Below are 15,139 nucleotides of genomic sequence, written 5' to 3'. Positions count from 1 at the left end.
TTTTCTTAAAAGCAAAGATATCTCCTTATCCTTGAGCTCTGGTATACTCGAAGGGCTGCACTCCCTTCTTGAGACCTAACTGCTGGTACAGGGTCAAAATGCCCCACTCGCTCAATGGTAAGCTCCAAGGTCTTCTGACATATCTCCTTCTGAGGCATCTTTCTGAAGCAAAGCAAGGCCACCTCCATTCTAAAGTGAGGTAAGAGGCTCTCATGTGCACAGAACACACTGGCTAAATGAAAATGATGTTCAAAGAGTTCTGAAGGACATCCCTTGAATATGTGCATGAGAAAGGCAGGAATTCGGTGGTTCATGTACTTAGATGTCTCCTTCAGTTTCTAGGAAACCTCATTTTTTCTCAACACTGCTTTAGAGGAGATCCTGGAGCAAGACATGACATAAATGCTCATATCCTGGTGTCTGTTCATTACGAAAGGCCAGCAGACCAGCTCCTCTGTGGAATTTAAAAGAAGGTAGGGGTTAAGGCCAAAGAGACAACGCTTTGTAAGGCTGCCATGGTTTAAGCAGAGAACTCAATCTTTTCTTTCAAAGTGAAGGAAGGGAGCCTAGAGTTTATACATCAAAGCAACCTTCAGGCTCTCCTAAAGTCAGTGCTTCTCAGTCTATAGTGCACACACACACACACACACACACACACACACACACACACACACATTTTAAGAGTGTGGTTAGAATGCATATGGTGGGCTGGTGAGAAGGCTCAGCAGGGAAAAAGCACTTACTGCCAAGCATAAGGACTTGAGTTGGATCCCTGGGACCACATGATTGAAGGAGAGAATCTACTACAGACAGGGCATTCTCTGACCTCCACAAATGCACCATGATCTGTAAGTGCGCATGCACATGTGCTCATGCCCACACACTTATTCACATATATATTAATACACATACACACTCACACACATACACAGTCATCTACACATTCACACACATATACACACTCACATACACTTATACATTTACACACACACTCACATCCACACATCCACACTGACTCATATGCACATTCACATAGACACACTCATACACATACTCACATACAGACACACACTCCCACACATACTCACATATACATACTCACATACTCACACATACACACACTTTCACACACTCACATACACACTCACACACATTCATACACATATACACCCACAAACACACATTCACATACACATTCACACACCAATACATACATGCATACATACATATATGTATATAAAATCCATATATATACGCATACAACATAAATAAATAAATGTTTAAAAATGTATATTATGACTCAGCAGGTTGGGATGAAGCCAGGAATTCTGCCCTTCTAACAGACTTGCAGAAGGTACCTGTGGCCAGTCTATAGTTTATACTTTGAGTTTACAGTCACATGGTTACTTTTAGAGGTGGAATCAAATTTCTCTTCTTGGTCTCTTTTTCTAGGGCTAGTTTTTTTTTTTTTTTAATTTGTATACTATTTTTGAAAATACATCTCTTAATCCTAACGAGTGCAAACTAAGGATAAATTTTATGATGAGTTCACGTTAAGTGCATGGCCACCGTTCAGAATCACACGAGGAGCTTTCAGAGGGGACAGGAGGTCGGTGGGCAGCCAGAGCTTGCAAAAGGACACTTATAAATGCTGGGCTGATTTTTGTTTTCTAACCAAGGCTTTTAGGTGTTGTTAGGTGAAGCCTATTGTCTCTATATAGGAAAGACACAGAAGTACTGGCTTAGAGCCATCCAAAGTAAAATGGGAACCTCTGCAGAAAACATGACCCAGTTTCTTCAAAAATAAATGCCAGGGAGAGGAGGAGGAGGGGCAGGGACTCTCTCAGATGAAGAGATCTAAGGGTTATAGGAAACAATGCAATATGGGCACCTTTCTGGAAATCTGATTTGAATGAATAAAATCTATAATAGACATTTTTGGAGTCACTTGGTGACCTGGAACATGGACCTGCTCATAAGTATTAAAAAATAGTAGTCAACTGTGTTGCATGCGCTAGTGTTATTGCAAAGATATCACAGAACCATTATCTGTAGAGATCAAACAGTAAAATTACATACTGTTTCCATTTGCCTAAAAGTATACACACACACATGCACACATGTTCACACACATGCACACACACATATACACAGACATTCACACACATGCATTCATACACATATACACATGCATATTCACACACATATACACAGACATTCACACATACACACATGCACATATATATATATTCATATACACATACACACATTCACACACATATCTGCATACACAGTGATGAGAGGGGAGGAGGAACAGATGTAACTGGCAGAATGTTAATAAACACCATTCTTGAGACTTCATGTTTTAAAACTTTAAATTAATCTTAGAATTTCAACAAAGTTGTGTAATATTTTATTCTAGCAGCAAAGGCTCCAAAACTTATTGCTTAGTTTCTCCTAATATAACATCCTATGTCACTGAGTTTATACATCCTATGTTACACAAAGATCAACATCAGGGAATTAGCAATAATATACACTATTAAGTGAATCAGAAATTTCATTCTAATTTCATCTATGCCCTCAACTAATGCCATCTTTCTTTTTCATGAACCAAGGAGGGTTCCATCTTGAATTTTCTTATCATGTCTCCTCTTTCTCCTCTGGTCTGTGATCAGTCCCAGTGCCTGTCCCCAATTACTTTCATGCTCTTGTCACAGTGGCAATATACTCATTAGTTATGATGTAGAAAATACTTCAATTTGGGTTTGTCCTAGGTTTGGTCAAGGTTCAAACAGAAGCATACTTACATTTCATTATTTTGGTCACTCTACATTTATGTATAATCGAAGATTCCCATAGTAGAAATAAAAACAATTGTAAGTTCAGGCATTGTGAGGTTGCATAACTTCTTTAAATTGAATAGTTCTTAAATGAGAAGAGCTGATACTGGAATTCAGACTTATCCAAGTATAAAAAAAATCTAGTTAACATCCTTTATATTACAAAAAGTGTGATGTAAAACAATCTTTAAATGTAAAGGCTAGTCTCATGGGTGAGGAGCCCTGTAGACTTTCTCCTGCTTTGAACATAATTAATCTACTTCCACTTTGTGGGTGCTTTCCAATAATGAAGATATGCAATCAACACTGGATTTTGTTTTGCATGGTCCCTTAGTTAAGAATCATATACTTTGAATTCTCACTCAAAATTCACACAGGGAAGCAAAAATAAATATTGAATATATGGTGACAGAGAAAGTCATAGAATTTGGAGTTAGAATAGCAGTTTTCCCTTGAGAAAAGACTTGATAAAAAAAATAAGAGTTGGCATTACTTCCTCTATACATTGATCCTTCTCTGTCTTTCTTTCTCTGGAGACACAAGAAACAGAGGATTTTCTGAGTTTTGTGTGTGTGTGTGTGTGTGTGTGTGTGTGTGTGTGTGTGTTCCATTGCATCATTTCTGTCTGTAACCATTCTCCATCCTATGTGTCCTAAATAGCAATAAGTCTTGACTTTAAAAGGTCATAATCTCAGGTATAGGAATCTCTTCCACGCAATTTCAAACTCTCAGTCAGCTTCACCCACATTATGTAGTATAAAAACTAATTGTATTCATCTCTTGAGTTAAATAGTCATGCTAGTCAAAAAAGCTATGGCCATGAAGAGGTAGGATGTATGGTTTCCATAGTACTCATAGCCTACTTCTTCAACTGTAGTTCTAGGGAGATGATGGGCTCAGACTTAGCTGAAAAGCAGACAACTTACCTCCTCCATTTCTCATAATTAGTCATTGGCAGGTTTTATCCTTATTTTGTTGATTATAAAACCTCAGGACATGTCCTGAGATCTGATTCATGGTTCTCCCATACAAATGGCAAGAATGCTACATCTAAGTAAAAAAACAATTAGTCATGCCTGGAGAAAAGAAGATGACATGAAAGCCTTCAGAAAAAGTTGTGAGATCAGGAACTTGAAGGCCAAGTTTGAAGGGACAGCTCTTTCCAGGTCTGGTCTTACTAGGTAAGTGGAGGACTCCATAGCCCAGCTCCATCTGAGCTCTTAACGCCGTGAGTGTTATGACTTGTTCGCCTCATGGCTGAAGGGTTTCAAATTCAGTCTCATTGCTCCTGGCTTTTTCTTAACTTTATAAAAACACTAATTTTGTTCAGCTACCAGAGATTCTTGGATGAAATCACTGTGATTTTCAGTTGACAGGTGCTACGTGTAAGCTTTCACCATGAGGACCCTGGTCCCGCCCATCAGGCTTGTTCCTGCCACTTGCTTTGGTCAGTGAAACAGAAGTAGCTGTGACATTCTTACCATTGAGAAGATTTTTGCGTGATCACTGAGGAGACCGACTGTGTCTTCACCCATCTCTTATCTATGCTGTGAAATGTACAAAGGAGAAAAGTTCGTCCACATTCAGGTATTTTTAAGTCAATATTTCTGGCCATAGGAAAGCAGAAAGAGGGAGAGTCATGTGGAGAAAAGTGATTGTACCAGGCAGAGTATTTGTTTGCCATTCTTCTCTCATTGTGCTTCATGACATCCATTTTAACCACTAAGCTGTTGAATTTCTGGGTGGAGAATCACATGGTGTGTGAGCTGTCAAGAGTCCTGGGTGGGGGTGGGGGATATGTGCATATAGACACTGAGGGTTCCTGTTGTCAACCTAAGCAGAGCCAGGAGCCATGAGGTGGAAAGAAGCAACAGGAGAGAAGCAGAGCTCCATTTACTCAAGAACAATGCAGGGACCACACCTTTCTTCCTGGGCTATACACACACAGGACACCAACAAAGTCCTAAACAAGTGAAGTCATAGTTTAAACTGGACTTGTCTTTGTACTAGCCACTGGCCATCTGGAGCACACAATAAAGGGAAATCCATGAGAAGGAAACTCCAGAAAGGTTCAAACATCTAACTTGGATCTGGAAAGTTTAAAAGAGGACAGCAGAAGCAGTTCCTACTTGGAATGGAGTTTGTTTACTCTGCTTATTTGAAACCAGAGCCAATAACCCTAATGGTTTTGACTAGTTCTAAGGGCTCTTTTGTTTTTGTCCAACGGAGCACCTATTTCTGCAAATGGATTTGTGTCATTTTCCAGAACCATTTATTGAGCACCTTCTGGACAGATACAACAGTATGCTTAGTACCACAATATCACCATGAGGGCAACCAGACCCATCAAAGTCAACCCCAAGTAGGAAAAAAAAAATCTAGTTTAAAGTCCACAGAATTAGTTCTTATAATGTAGCTATAATTGAAATGATGGAGGAACATGTAGTTGTAGATTAGACTGGCTCAGTGGTTCTATGTGGCTCACAATATCTCACCTGGAGATGTCTCTTACGATACCTTGAACTTGTAAAAACAGACCCAGATAAATTAGTACACACAGAGAAGTGGAGCCTTTTCAATGAACACTTGAGGACAGAGTCTGTACTATATATTCAAGTAGTACTAGTATTTGTTTCTTTAAAAATTAATCTTTGGGCATACGCTTGACTCCTAAAATTCCTTTGCTGACCTTTCCTGCCTTAGGTGTTCTTTCTTAAGCCTTAAAAAAAAAAAAAAAAAGCTTTGTTATTGATTCTTTGTGAATTTTAGTTACATCATGCACCCTAGCCCCTCCCATCTCTTGTCACTTTGTATCTGCCCTTGCAACCTCCAGCTTTGGATTTATAGGACCAGCCCTTTCACACCATCCAGCAGTTCGTAGGTGGTGTAGATGTTGGGGTGGGTCGACTCAAAGCTGAGCAAGTCAGCCAGCCAGCTCTCTCACATCACCACAGTGAGCATTGCCCCAACTAGCTCTCTCAATGCCTTAGTCAGCAAAGGGAAAGGCCAGTGATCCTACTCTCATGCCCTTGGGGCTGGCTCACCCACACCTTTGCCATCAGGACCAGCTTTATTGTGCTGCCCAGGTTAGGTGCAACGCCCTGTGTAGCAGGCAAGGGACAGGGCCAGCTTTCCCCTCTCCCCTGCCATGGTGGTGAGGGACTGGGCATGGGCTTCCTCATCCTTTTGAGATACTGTTCTGATGCAACTCAGTCTGAAAGCCATGCCAGCTCAGCACGATAAACACACTGTATTTTATGAGGTCACTGATAGCTGTCCTCACAGGTTCCACAGTACAAATAAACCATGTTCTCCTTTAGAGAAAAGATTGAGCTAGCATGTAGCCATTCCAATGATTGTGACAATCAGCCTAGGTATTAACTGAGCACTTACCTCAGGCCACATACAGATCCAAGAATTTCACCATGATTAATCACAATTTCCAAACTGTCCATTAATCTTTAGTTTTTCAGAAAAAGCATAAGAAACCTAGATGACCTGCTAGGGAGATTTCTGACTTCATAGAGTATGGTTTCTAACCAGAGAAAGATGCTTCCTCACAAAGCATCCATAGGGAATCTATGGGACAGAACTCAGGGACACTTGTATAAGAATGGGGAAACATGCAACTTGTAGTGATTACTAACTAAATTGGTGTAGTGCCTTCGGTTAAAGAATGTAGATAACAAACCTGCTCTGACTTCAATACCAGTAAATACCATAGATGTATTTCTTGTCATGTGACAGTGGTGGCTGTACTGTTTAAATATGGGTTATACCCTGCACTACTTAATAATTTTAGAAGTTATTATACCCACCACTACAAGTTGTTGCTTCAAGTATCAATAAGAAGCACAAAAAGCACATCTTTTAAAAACATGTATCCTAATTCTATGTCAGTGGGGGTGGGTTTTTGTTTTGATAATTTATTTATTTTTTTTGTTTTGTGCATATAAACTATTCTGCTACAACATGGCTAAGCCTCAAATGTCATGGTAAAAGAAAGAACACTGACACAAATGACCATGGTATTTATATCACTTCCTGATGAAGCTTCCAAGACAAGCAAATCTATAGAGGTTAGTGGCTGCCAATGGCTGGGAAAGAGAAGTAGGAAATGACTTTGGAGTTTCCTTGTGGCGGGGATAGAGGAATAGGAAGAATGGGTACTGAAGAAAATGTTCTCAAGTGAGATACTGGTGACCCATTCTGATAATGCACTAAGACCAAATTGTGTCCTTTGAGTGAGTTTAGTAACAGTACAATTACACTCAATTCAACTGTTAAAAGCAAGAACCATAATATGCTCGACTGGTCAGAGCTTCCTTGAACTGCTTTCGAGCCCACAGTAGGGAGCACAGATGCACAGAAGCCATACCTAGAGTTGACCTCAGTAGGTACCTAGACAGATTCTATTAATCACTTAAAAAGTACTAGGCTCAGCGGTGCATGTCTTTAATCTCAGCAGAGAAGCAGGTAGATGTCTGAGTTTGAGACCAGGCTGATTTACATAGAAAGTTGCAGGCCAGACAAGGATACACAGTGAGATCCAGGTATTTCTTTCCACAGTAACTATTAAACTGTGTTCCCTACCATATTAAAGACAGAAAAACATGGACTAACTTTCTGTTTCACATACTGCTCTTTAGGTTAGTGGTCAGCCTTGAAAGAAGATGTTTACTTGGTGGTTTTGCACAACATAAATACTCATGGAAGATCCTCCCTGTCTTTCTCCAACCCCTCTCTCATCTCCTCCAAAAAGAATTACCCAAAGGCGAGTCAGTCTGGCAGGAAATGAATGACAGTGACAATGTCCTCTCCTCCTGTAGACCGCCATGGCTCATTGGTGCCCTTCAGTTTAGCTTTACTGGATGCGTATTTGGTTCACTGACCATTGTCTTTTGCAGCTTTGGAGGACTGTTTCTATGCATGCTGGCAGTTTCCTATCTCATGCACCTACTACTGTATTGGTCAGAGGGCTTCTTTGGGCAAAGAAGGGCAGCAGGGTCTAAAAGAACCAGAGATTTAATGAGCCTGGGTACAATTTACAACCAGTGACAAATCAGAGTTGGACTGAGAACTTGTTTTCCTCGCCTGTGGACTATTTATTCTGTGTTCCAAAGAGGACTGAAGACAAAGTGTCCAGTCAGTAGTGTACTCATTAGCATACTGTCAATCACCTTTCCTCAATTCTTTGTCTCACTGCATGCACACACACACACACACACACACCACTTAAACTTGTTCATCTCCAAAACAAACTTCTTTAGACATATGTTCTTGTTTATGGGTTTGATCTAGAGAAATCTCAATTTAATTAAATATGCATGAGATATGTATAGGTAGACCCAAGTAAAGTAGATCTTTAAGTGTTTTGCATTAACAGAGTATGCCCCCAAGCAGCAAGTCCCTTTTACCACTGGGATGCAGGTTCTACAGTCCCCTAATTCTGCCACTGTTTAAACATTTGGGGACACCTGTTTTTTTAACTATGAATGTTACATTGAGATTTTCAGTGACATCACATTTTCAGTTGGTGAGCACAAAGTACACAGTTTTAAACTAGCAAATGTTAGTTCTGGCCTAGTCTAAAGCACAGGGCTGTTATGAGTAGGCGCTTGAACTCTTTTTTCCTCTTGCAAATTAAAAGAGGCTCAAAGGGGAATAAATAGTTAACCGACCTTGGTCAAATCATACTCTAGTTGGATATTGTTTTAGTCTTTGCTCTGTAAGGTGGCTCTAAAGAAGCCATCACTGTGGATACTTGCAATTAAAACTTAGTACCCACAAGAGGATTGTTCCTGCATGAATGCCTCATCCAGGGAGAGATCTGAAAGGGGTAGGAGGTCAAGAAGAAATTACAAAGACAGTGACACACAGACGGAAGAGCTGGGATAAGGTGGACTGGGCTTTCTGATAGAGAAACCACAGTACCCCAGAAACTCAGTGTATTTATCATATTGAGTTGACCATGGGGGTGAGTTTATGCTATACAGCTAAATCAAGGAGGCAAGTTTAATTAGACTCAGTAGGAGTGGTCTTTAGAAGAAGGCTCTTTAGACCATAAAGAGGAGAAAAGCTATGATGGTTCTTTTTCTCTGGGAGAAGAAAAGCTATGGTGGACATTTATACAAATACTATTAACATTTATACTCAGGCCCCTGAGAAAGGCTTTGTCATCCCTCTGGGGCTTACGGGGAAGGTGTTGCCACAATGGACAATGGAGTCCTTGACTGGGCCCACATTTGCTTGGAATGTCATTTACACTTGGGGTGGATGGAGGAAGTACCTTCAGTTCCCTCTCAAGGAGTACTTGCCTGTGCTTAGGTTAATCTCATCAGGGGGTGGCCTGACTACCATGCTGCACCACTCCTAAAAATCAGGGTGACCGCTAGCATAGGACAATGACTGGAGACTTCCCGGTTGTAAAGCAACAAACCCTAGTTACCCTTATTCTGGTACCTTCTATCCTAGAGAGAGATGAGTTAGGCTAGCTGAACTTAAGGCTAGTCAGTTGTGTATCACACAACTGCTTTGACACAGGCTCTCTTTATGTCGTTAACTTGTTTGCCTACAAAGTTAAGCAAGAATCAGCCTCAATGTTTTTCAGACAGAAAAAGTGGTTGTAAAATGACAGAAATGCCAAACTTTTACTCTGCTTTTATCTATCCAAGGGGTGACTTGAGGCCCACGTGCAGAGTCAGCAGAAGCAGATTCTAAGTCCTTGTCACACCAGTATCTTAACTGAACAGTCTTCTTGAGTATACTGGCTGACCATCAGTTCTACTCACAAGGGACTTGAACATTCTTCCTTCAGGCCCTGAAAGGAGGGTGGAGACAGGATTGAGTCAGGCTTAGAGAGAGGTAGGACTGAGCTGATGTCCCTGCCACTGACTCATCTGGCAGCTGCCAGGATTCCATGCCAGGGCACTGCTGCCCCTCCCTTCCTCAGATCCACCTAAGAGGCTGGGGAAAATCTGTATTGTGGAGCGAGCCCGAGGGTAACTTATGTGGAGAGCTCAGCTCTGCAGTTTTCCCCTTCAGACAGTGACCTGGGAATAGCAACTAGGTTTGTTCAGGGAAGCTTGTTAGAAAAGCAAGAACATGGACCTTTCCCCAGCCCTGCTGAGTCAGACTGGGAACTCTGGGAGGTTTCAATGCATCCTTTCAGAAGCTCTGTGTAGGTAGCAACCCCTTAGGGCCTCTGACTACAAAGTAGGCTTGTGTCCCTCTTCCCTGAAGATCTTTTACTGGCAGGATTAGGATTTGGAAGGCACACATCTTGTTTTTGTTGTTGTTGTTTTGTGTGTATGTGTGTGTGTTTGTACATGTGCAGACGTGTGTATGTGCCCCTAAGGCTTTTCCCCAAAGAACCAAAGACAGTTCAGATAAAGCTTATTACTTCCTTCCTCTCTTGTTTACAGATTTAAATGAAATTTATATGCAATTCCATAACATACTGACATTTAGCTTAAAACTAAAACTAATTGCTTTAACCTCTAAATTCTTCGAGACAAGCTGATTCTTTAAGGACATGCAGCATTTGTCTACCTTTCCTGCCCATGATGTCCACTTGGCTTGGATATGGGTCCACCAAGGCACTCGTGTTGAAAGGCTCACTCACCAATCTGTCATGCTATTGGAAGGTAGTAGAACTTTTAAGAGATTGGACTTAAAGGGTTACTATGTTGTTTCCTTGAAAAAAACATTGGGACCCCAACTTCTGTGCCCTCTTTGCTCCTTGGCAATGATTAGGTGAACTGCTCATTTCAAAATACTCCCTGATCGCCCCCCCGCCCCCCCCCCTGTGTTTTATCTTGTCAAGCTTTCAAAGCAGCAAGAACAGTTGAGGGCTGAAAATTCCAAAACACTGAGCTAAAATAAACTTTTTCACTCTTAAAGTTAATAGTCTTGGGCACTTTGTTATAGCAATAGGATGCTGATTCTCACAAGTCCCTGTCTTCTAGAATTCTATCCACACACTATAGCAGATGCCAAGTGACTGAATCAGTTAATAATTTAACAGGGAAATGACTGAAAATTGCAGACTCCAGTTATTAGGGAAAAACGGGGATTCATAAATTTGATTAGAATAGGAAACCTTTCTTTGAATTTTTAATACTAGATATTGATTACAAAATAGAACAAACTTTTATGTACTGTACTCTCCAAAACACAGGAGAGATTTAGATTAGTTCCATTTTTTTTTTCTTTTCTGAAGTCAATAACACTCTTATGTTTGGTTTCCTACAGGCAGAAACCTGAGGCAAGCATTTGAGAATGCTTGTCTTATTGTGTGTGTGTGTGTGTGTGTGTTTAGAAAAATCACAATGAGGCTGTGAGCTGGACAAGAATATGGCTTTGGTAATGTCTGGCTGAGGCTTGAATCACAGAGCACTCTGGAGCATGACTCATCCCACTGACTTGCATCACTTGAGGTTGAGCCAAGGCTGTGTCTTCACACAGCCCGTCATTGACTCTGAGCTGCTTACAGAAGAAAGGGTGAATCTAGGCAAGGCACTTCCCAAAGACTGGAGCAGCAGTCCATCAGAAATCCCCACAGCAAGCTGGCAAGGAAAACTTGTGGCAGTGGCGGTGGCAATGGGGAGTGCTAATACCAGTGTCCACCCCAACTTCCATATGGTATGAAACGTTGACATTCCTGGTCTGGGCATCGTGCTTCAGAGGGTCTGGCTTCTTTGCTGTAACCCTTTATATATACAATTCATGTCACAGTGATTGAGCTATGTTCAACAAAGTGTACTTGTACAAACTAAGGTGGCTGCAGCAACACTGGCTACAATAACCTCACTGGCTCACAGCAGCACACGCAGCTGAGCACTGAGACATCACTGTATATCACATGGTAACCTAGTAGCATCATGTTCTTCCTTACACTGTTGGTAATTGCCACGGAGGTACATAGCTCCTAGCTTTGGGTTAAAAAAAAAAGTTTCAAAGAATCTTTAGGATTCTCATCCAAGCCTTTCTAACTTGTCATGTCATTAAGGTAACATTCCTAAAGTGGCTCTCTTCCTTCCCATGTTGGATTTTCATCCTGCTCCTGTTCTGGACACACCCATGAGGCGAGGGGGCTTTTTCCTGAACACCAAGTACTAAGGAAATAGCGACGATGAAGCCCTGGCCTTGTCGCTCTCCTTGATTAGTTGATTACTTAAGCAGCAGCCAGATGCTGAAGCTGCCTTGGCAGGCATCCACAGTGAGGAGGTGGGGCACACCAAGCCCTCCCAGTGAACCACTGCCATTACCAGGCAGGGAAACATCCTTAAGTGTCAAGTGGCTTTCAGACGTGCAGATTATGATCCTTTTGTAATCACCTTAGATGACCTGGTGCTGGGAAGGTGGCCTGCTTTCAGGCTGCACAAAACCTGGAAATGGCTTTTACCAGCATGCAAATTAAGCAGGATGCTTAAGTTAGAATCAACAGGAGGCAGCATCTTTCTTTCTTTCTTTCTTTCTTTCTTTCTTTCTTTCTTCCTTCCTTCCTTCCTTCCTTCCTTCCTTTCTTTTCTTCCTTTCTCTCTTTCTTTCTTCCTTTCTCTCCTCTCTTTTTTTATTTTTTAAAGAAAACCCTTTTTAATTTTTTACTCAATTTTCCTCTCATCTGTTTTCTGCTCTCACCGGGCTAGGGTTGCAGAATGGTTTTCCACATTGTGTAAGTAGAAGACAAAATCCTCTACTTGCAGCCCTTGTAATTCTGCAACAAAGCCTGAAAATTCACAGTACAGGACTCTCAATGTAACAATTTTATTTTACCATTTAGGTAGGACCCACTGTATATCCGATCACTGTGTCTATCACATATGAAGAATAGAATTAATAAATTTTACTGTCTATTCCACATCCTCTGCAATGTTGACTACTAACAAGCGATGACAGAATTCTTGGGAAGTTTTGATTTGTGTACAGACATTCAGGGGTCCCAAGTTCTTTCTCTGAGAGCAAATTATTGGTATGATTGAGTTGTCAAGTTGTTCCTGAATGAAAAAAAAAAGAAGAAGAAGAAGAAGAAACCAAAAGGAAGACATGACAGCTCCTTATGGTGAATGAAAAGGTTTATTCTATATACAAGGAAGAGCATAGCCATGGGCATCTGGGAGTGTCCAAAGTGAAGGACCTGACTGAGCTGGTCCATGTGAGGAGAGAGAGGAAGAGAGAGCAAGAGAGGGAGCACTGACCAAGAGAGAAAGCCTGGGAGAAGAGATTGGCCAAGAGATAAAACTGCCAAGCATGCATAAACGTCTGGTTCCACCTCCAGCATCGTATGAACTGGCCAGGATAGCAACCACTGGCCCAGACGTAAAGACAGGAAGAAGTTTGAAGGACATTCTTGGCTACATTGTGAATTTTACTCCAGCCTAGGATACATGGCACCTTGTCTAAGAGACAGAGATGGGGGAAGGGGAGATACAGACAAAGAGAGAGACAGAGAGACAAAAGAAATACAGACAGAGAACACAGGGAAGGAGACAAACAGTTCACTGGTTCACTTTAACCCAGTGTTTTGGAAAAAATCACCTCTCTATGTCCTCTGGCATGAGGAAGTATCACTTTCCCAAGTGTCCTCAGGGAAGCCCCTTTGTCCCTTATTTCCTGAAGGGAACAGTGCGTGTGTCTGAGAGGGTTTCCTTCTCCCTCTGCCTGAACAGTGATGAAAGCAGCCTCAATAGCCTGCGCACACAGTCAGCAGGAATCTACCCAAATAACCAGCTGGCGCTGTGTGGCCAAGAAAAGTCCATGCTCCTTAGTAAGCTGTCCCCAGGTTTCATCATGACAAGTGCCTTCTACAGAGGTTGCACCAGCATCTGGAGGGCTTATTGTAGATTTTAAGGAGAAAAGAAGGTTTAAGTGGAAGTGGCTATAGATGAGTCAGAGGGGTCTGTTTTTCTACCCCACCTGCCTCCTTGGCTTCTCCTTAACCCAAAGCTCCTTCCCCTCAGGCAGGCTGACCCTGTTTGCATTAGAATTCAGCCTCGAACTCCGTTGTAGCTGGCTTACTTTCAGCCTCTTGGAACACACTGTGCTTGACTCCGACTGGTCACAATCTAGATGCTCTTTTCATGAAACAATCGGACAGGAAACACTCCGTGGATGTAACTCAGCAGATAGCCTGGGCTCACCTAACTTTTATTTTCTTCTTTCCCCACTCCCTTCATCAAATCCATTCTCTTTTCACACATGGGATCCCGAAGAAGCTGAATCAGTGTTCCATGGTGGCATCACGTGAATAATTTCAATGTACTCTTAATATTCCTTTCACCCAGACAGTCTCCTGTGCCCACTTAGCCACCACTTAGCTGTCCACTCCAGTCCTCAGAGGAGCCCGTTGTACTGATTTGTATCAGAGATTAGCTCTCCCTGTCTGCAAACTTCATAGATGTGTCTGGTTTCTTTTACTTGCTATAGTATTTTTTTGAGACTCTGTGGATACACTTCAAATGACTGGAACAGGAGCAGCACTAAGTTTCTGGACATTTCTCTGATTTTTGTGCATCTTCTAAGATCTCAGGGGAGAGAAGAGGAGACCTAAGGAAGGGAATTTACTGAGACTTCCCCATGTTTTTTTCCAAGGTCAACACTTTGTCTGAGTGTACACTGTGATTGAAAATGGAGATTGCTCGGTTCCCTACAATTCCTTGACAAAGGATCATTGCCAAAGCCAAGGCCACAATGTTTAGAAAAAGCCTCCCAGGGGTTCTTGCAGCTGTCTCCTGGAAGGCCTGCCCCTCCTTCTCTCCAAAGGCTGGCCTTGGCTCTCAGCATGGGAGACTGTAGGCCTCCATTTCCTGTCCAGCCTTGGGGAATCTCCTTCCAACTTCACTCCTTTCCATCCCCCAATCACAGGAACCTCTCCATCCCCACCCTTTTCCTTATCAAACTTTCAAACTTTTAGGATTAAATTGTTTTCTTCCAGCTGCTTTCCTGTTGGCCTTGCCTGGACCTGAGACAAAAGAATACAATGAATGGCCTTCTCTGCTGGCCACTCCAGTGTCCTTGGGGCTTCTGAGTAGCCCTTTTACCTCTTTAGTTTAATCTGATATTCCTCATGTTATTCCCTCTACTGCAGTCCTAGTGGCCTTGTTACTAGAGTTATTAGGGGCAGAGCCTGAACCCCGATAGCCCTAATGTGCCAGATTTGACCACTTGCCCTCAATAAGCTAGTTAAACACACAGCAATAGTGAAAAAAAAATCAGAAAAAGGAGATTTAGTCAGTGTGGTCACACTGGGAAGCAGGAGAAAGCCATCATGTGACTCCTGAAGGTTTGCCTTCTGA

The sequence above is a fragment of the Arvicanthis niloticus genome, chromosome 2, assembly GCF_011762505.2.
Source record: "Arvicanthis niloticus isolate mArvNil1 chromosome 2, mArvNil1.pat.X, whole genome shotgun sequence".
NCBI lineage: Eukaryota > Metazoa > Chordata > Mammalia > Rodentia > Muridae > Arvicanthis > Arvicanthis niloticus.
The sequence above is the reverse complement of the archived record's forward strand: the minus strand, read 5'-3'. Positions refer to the sequence as shown.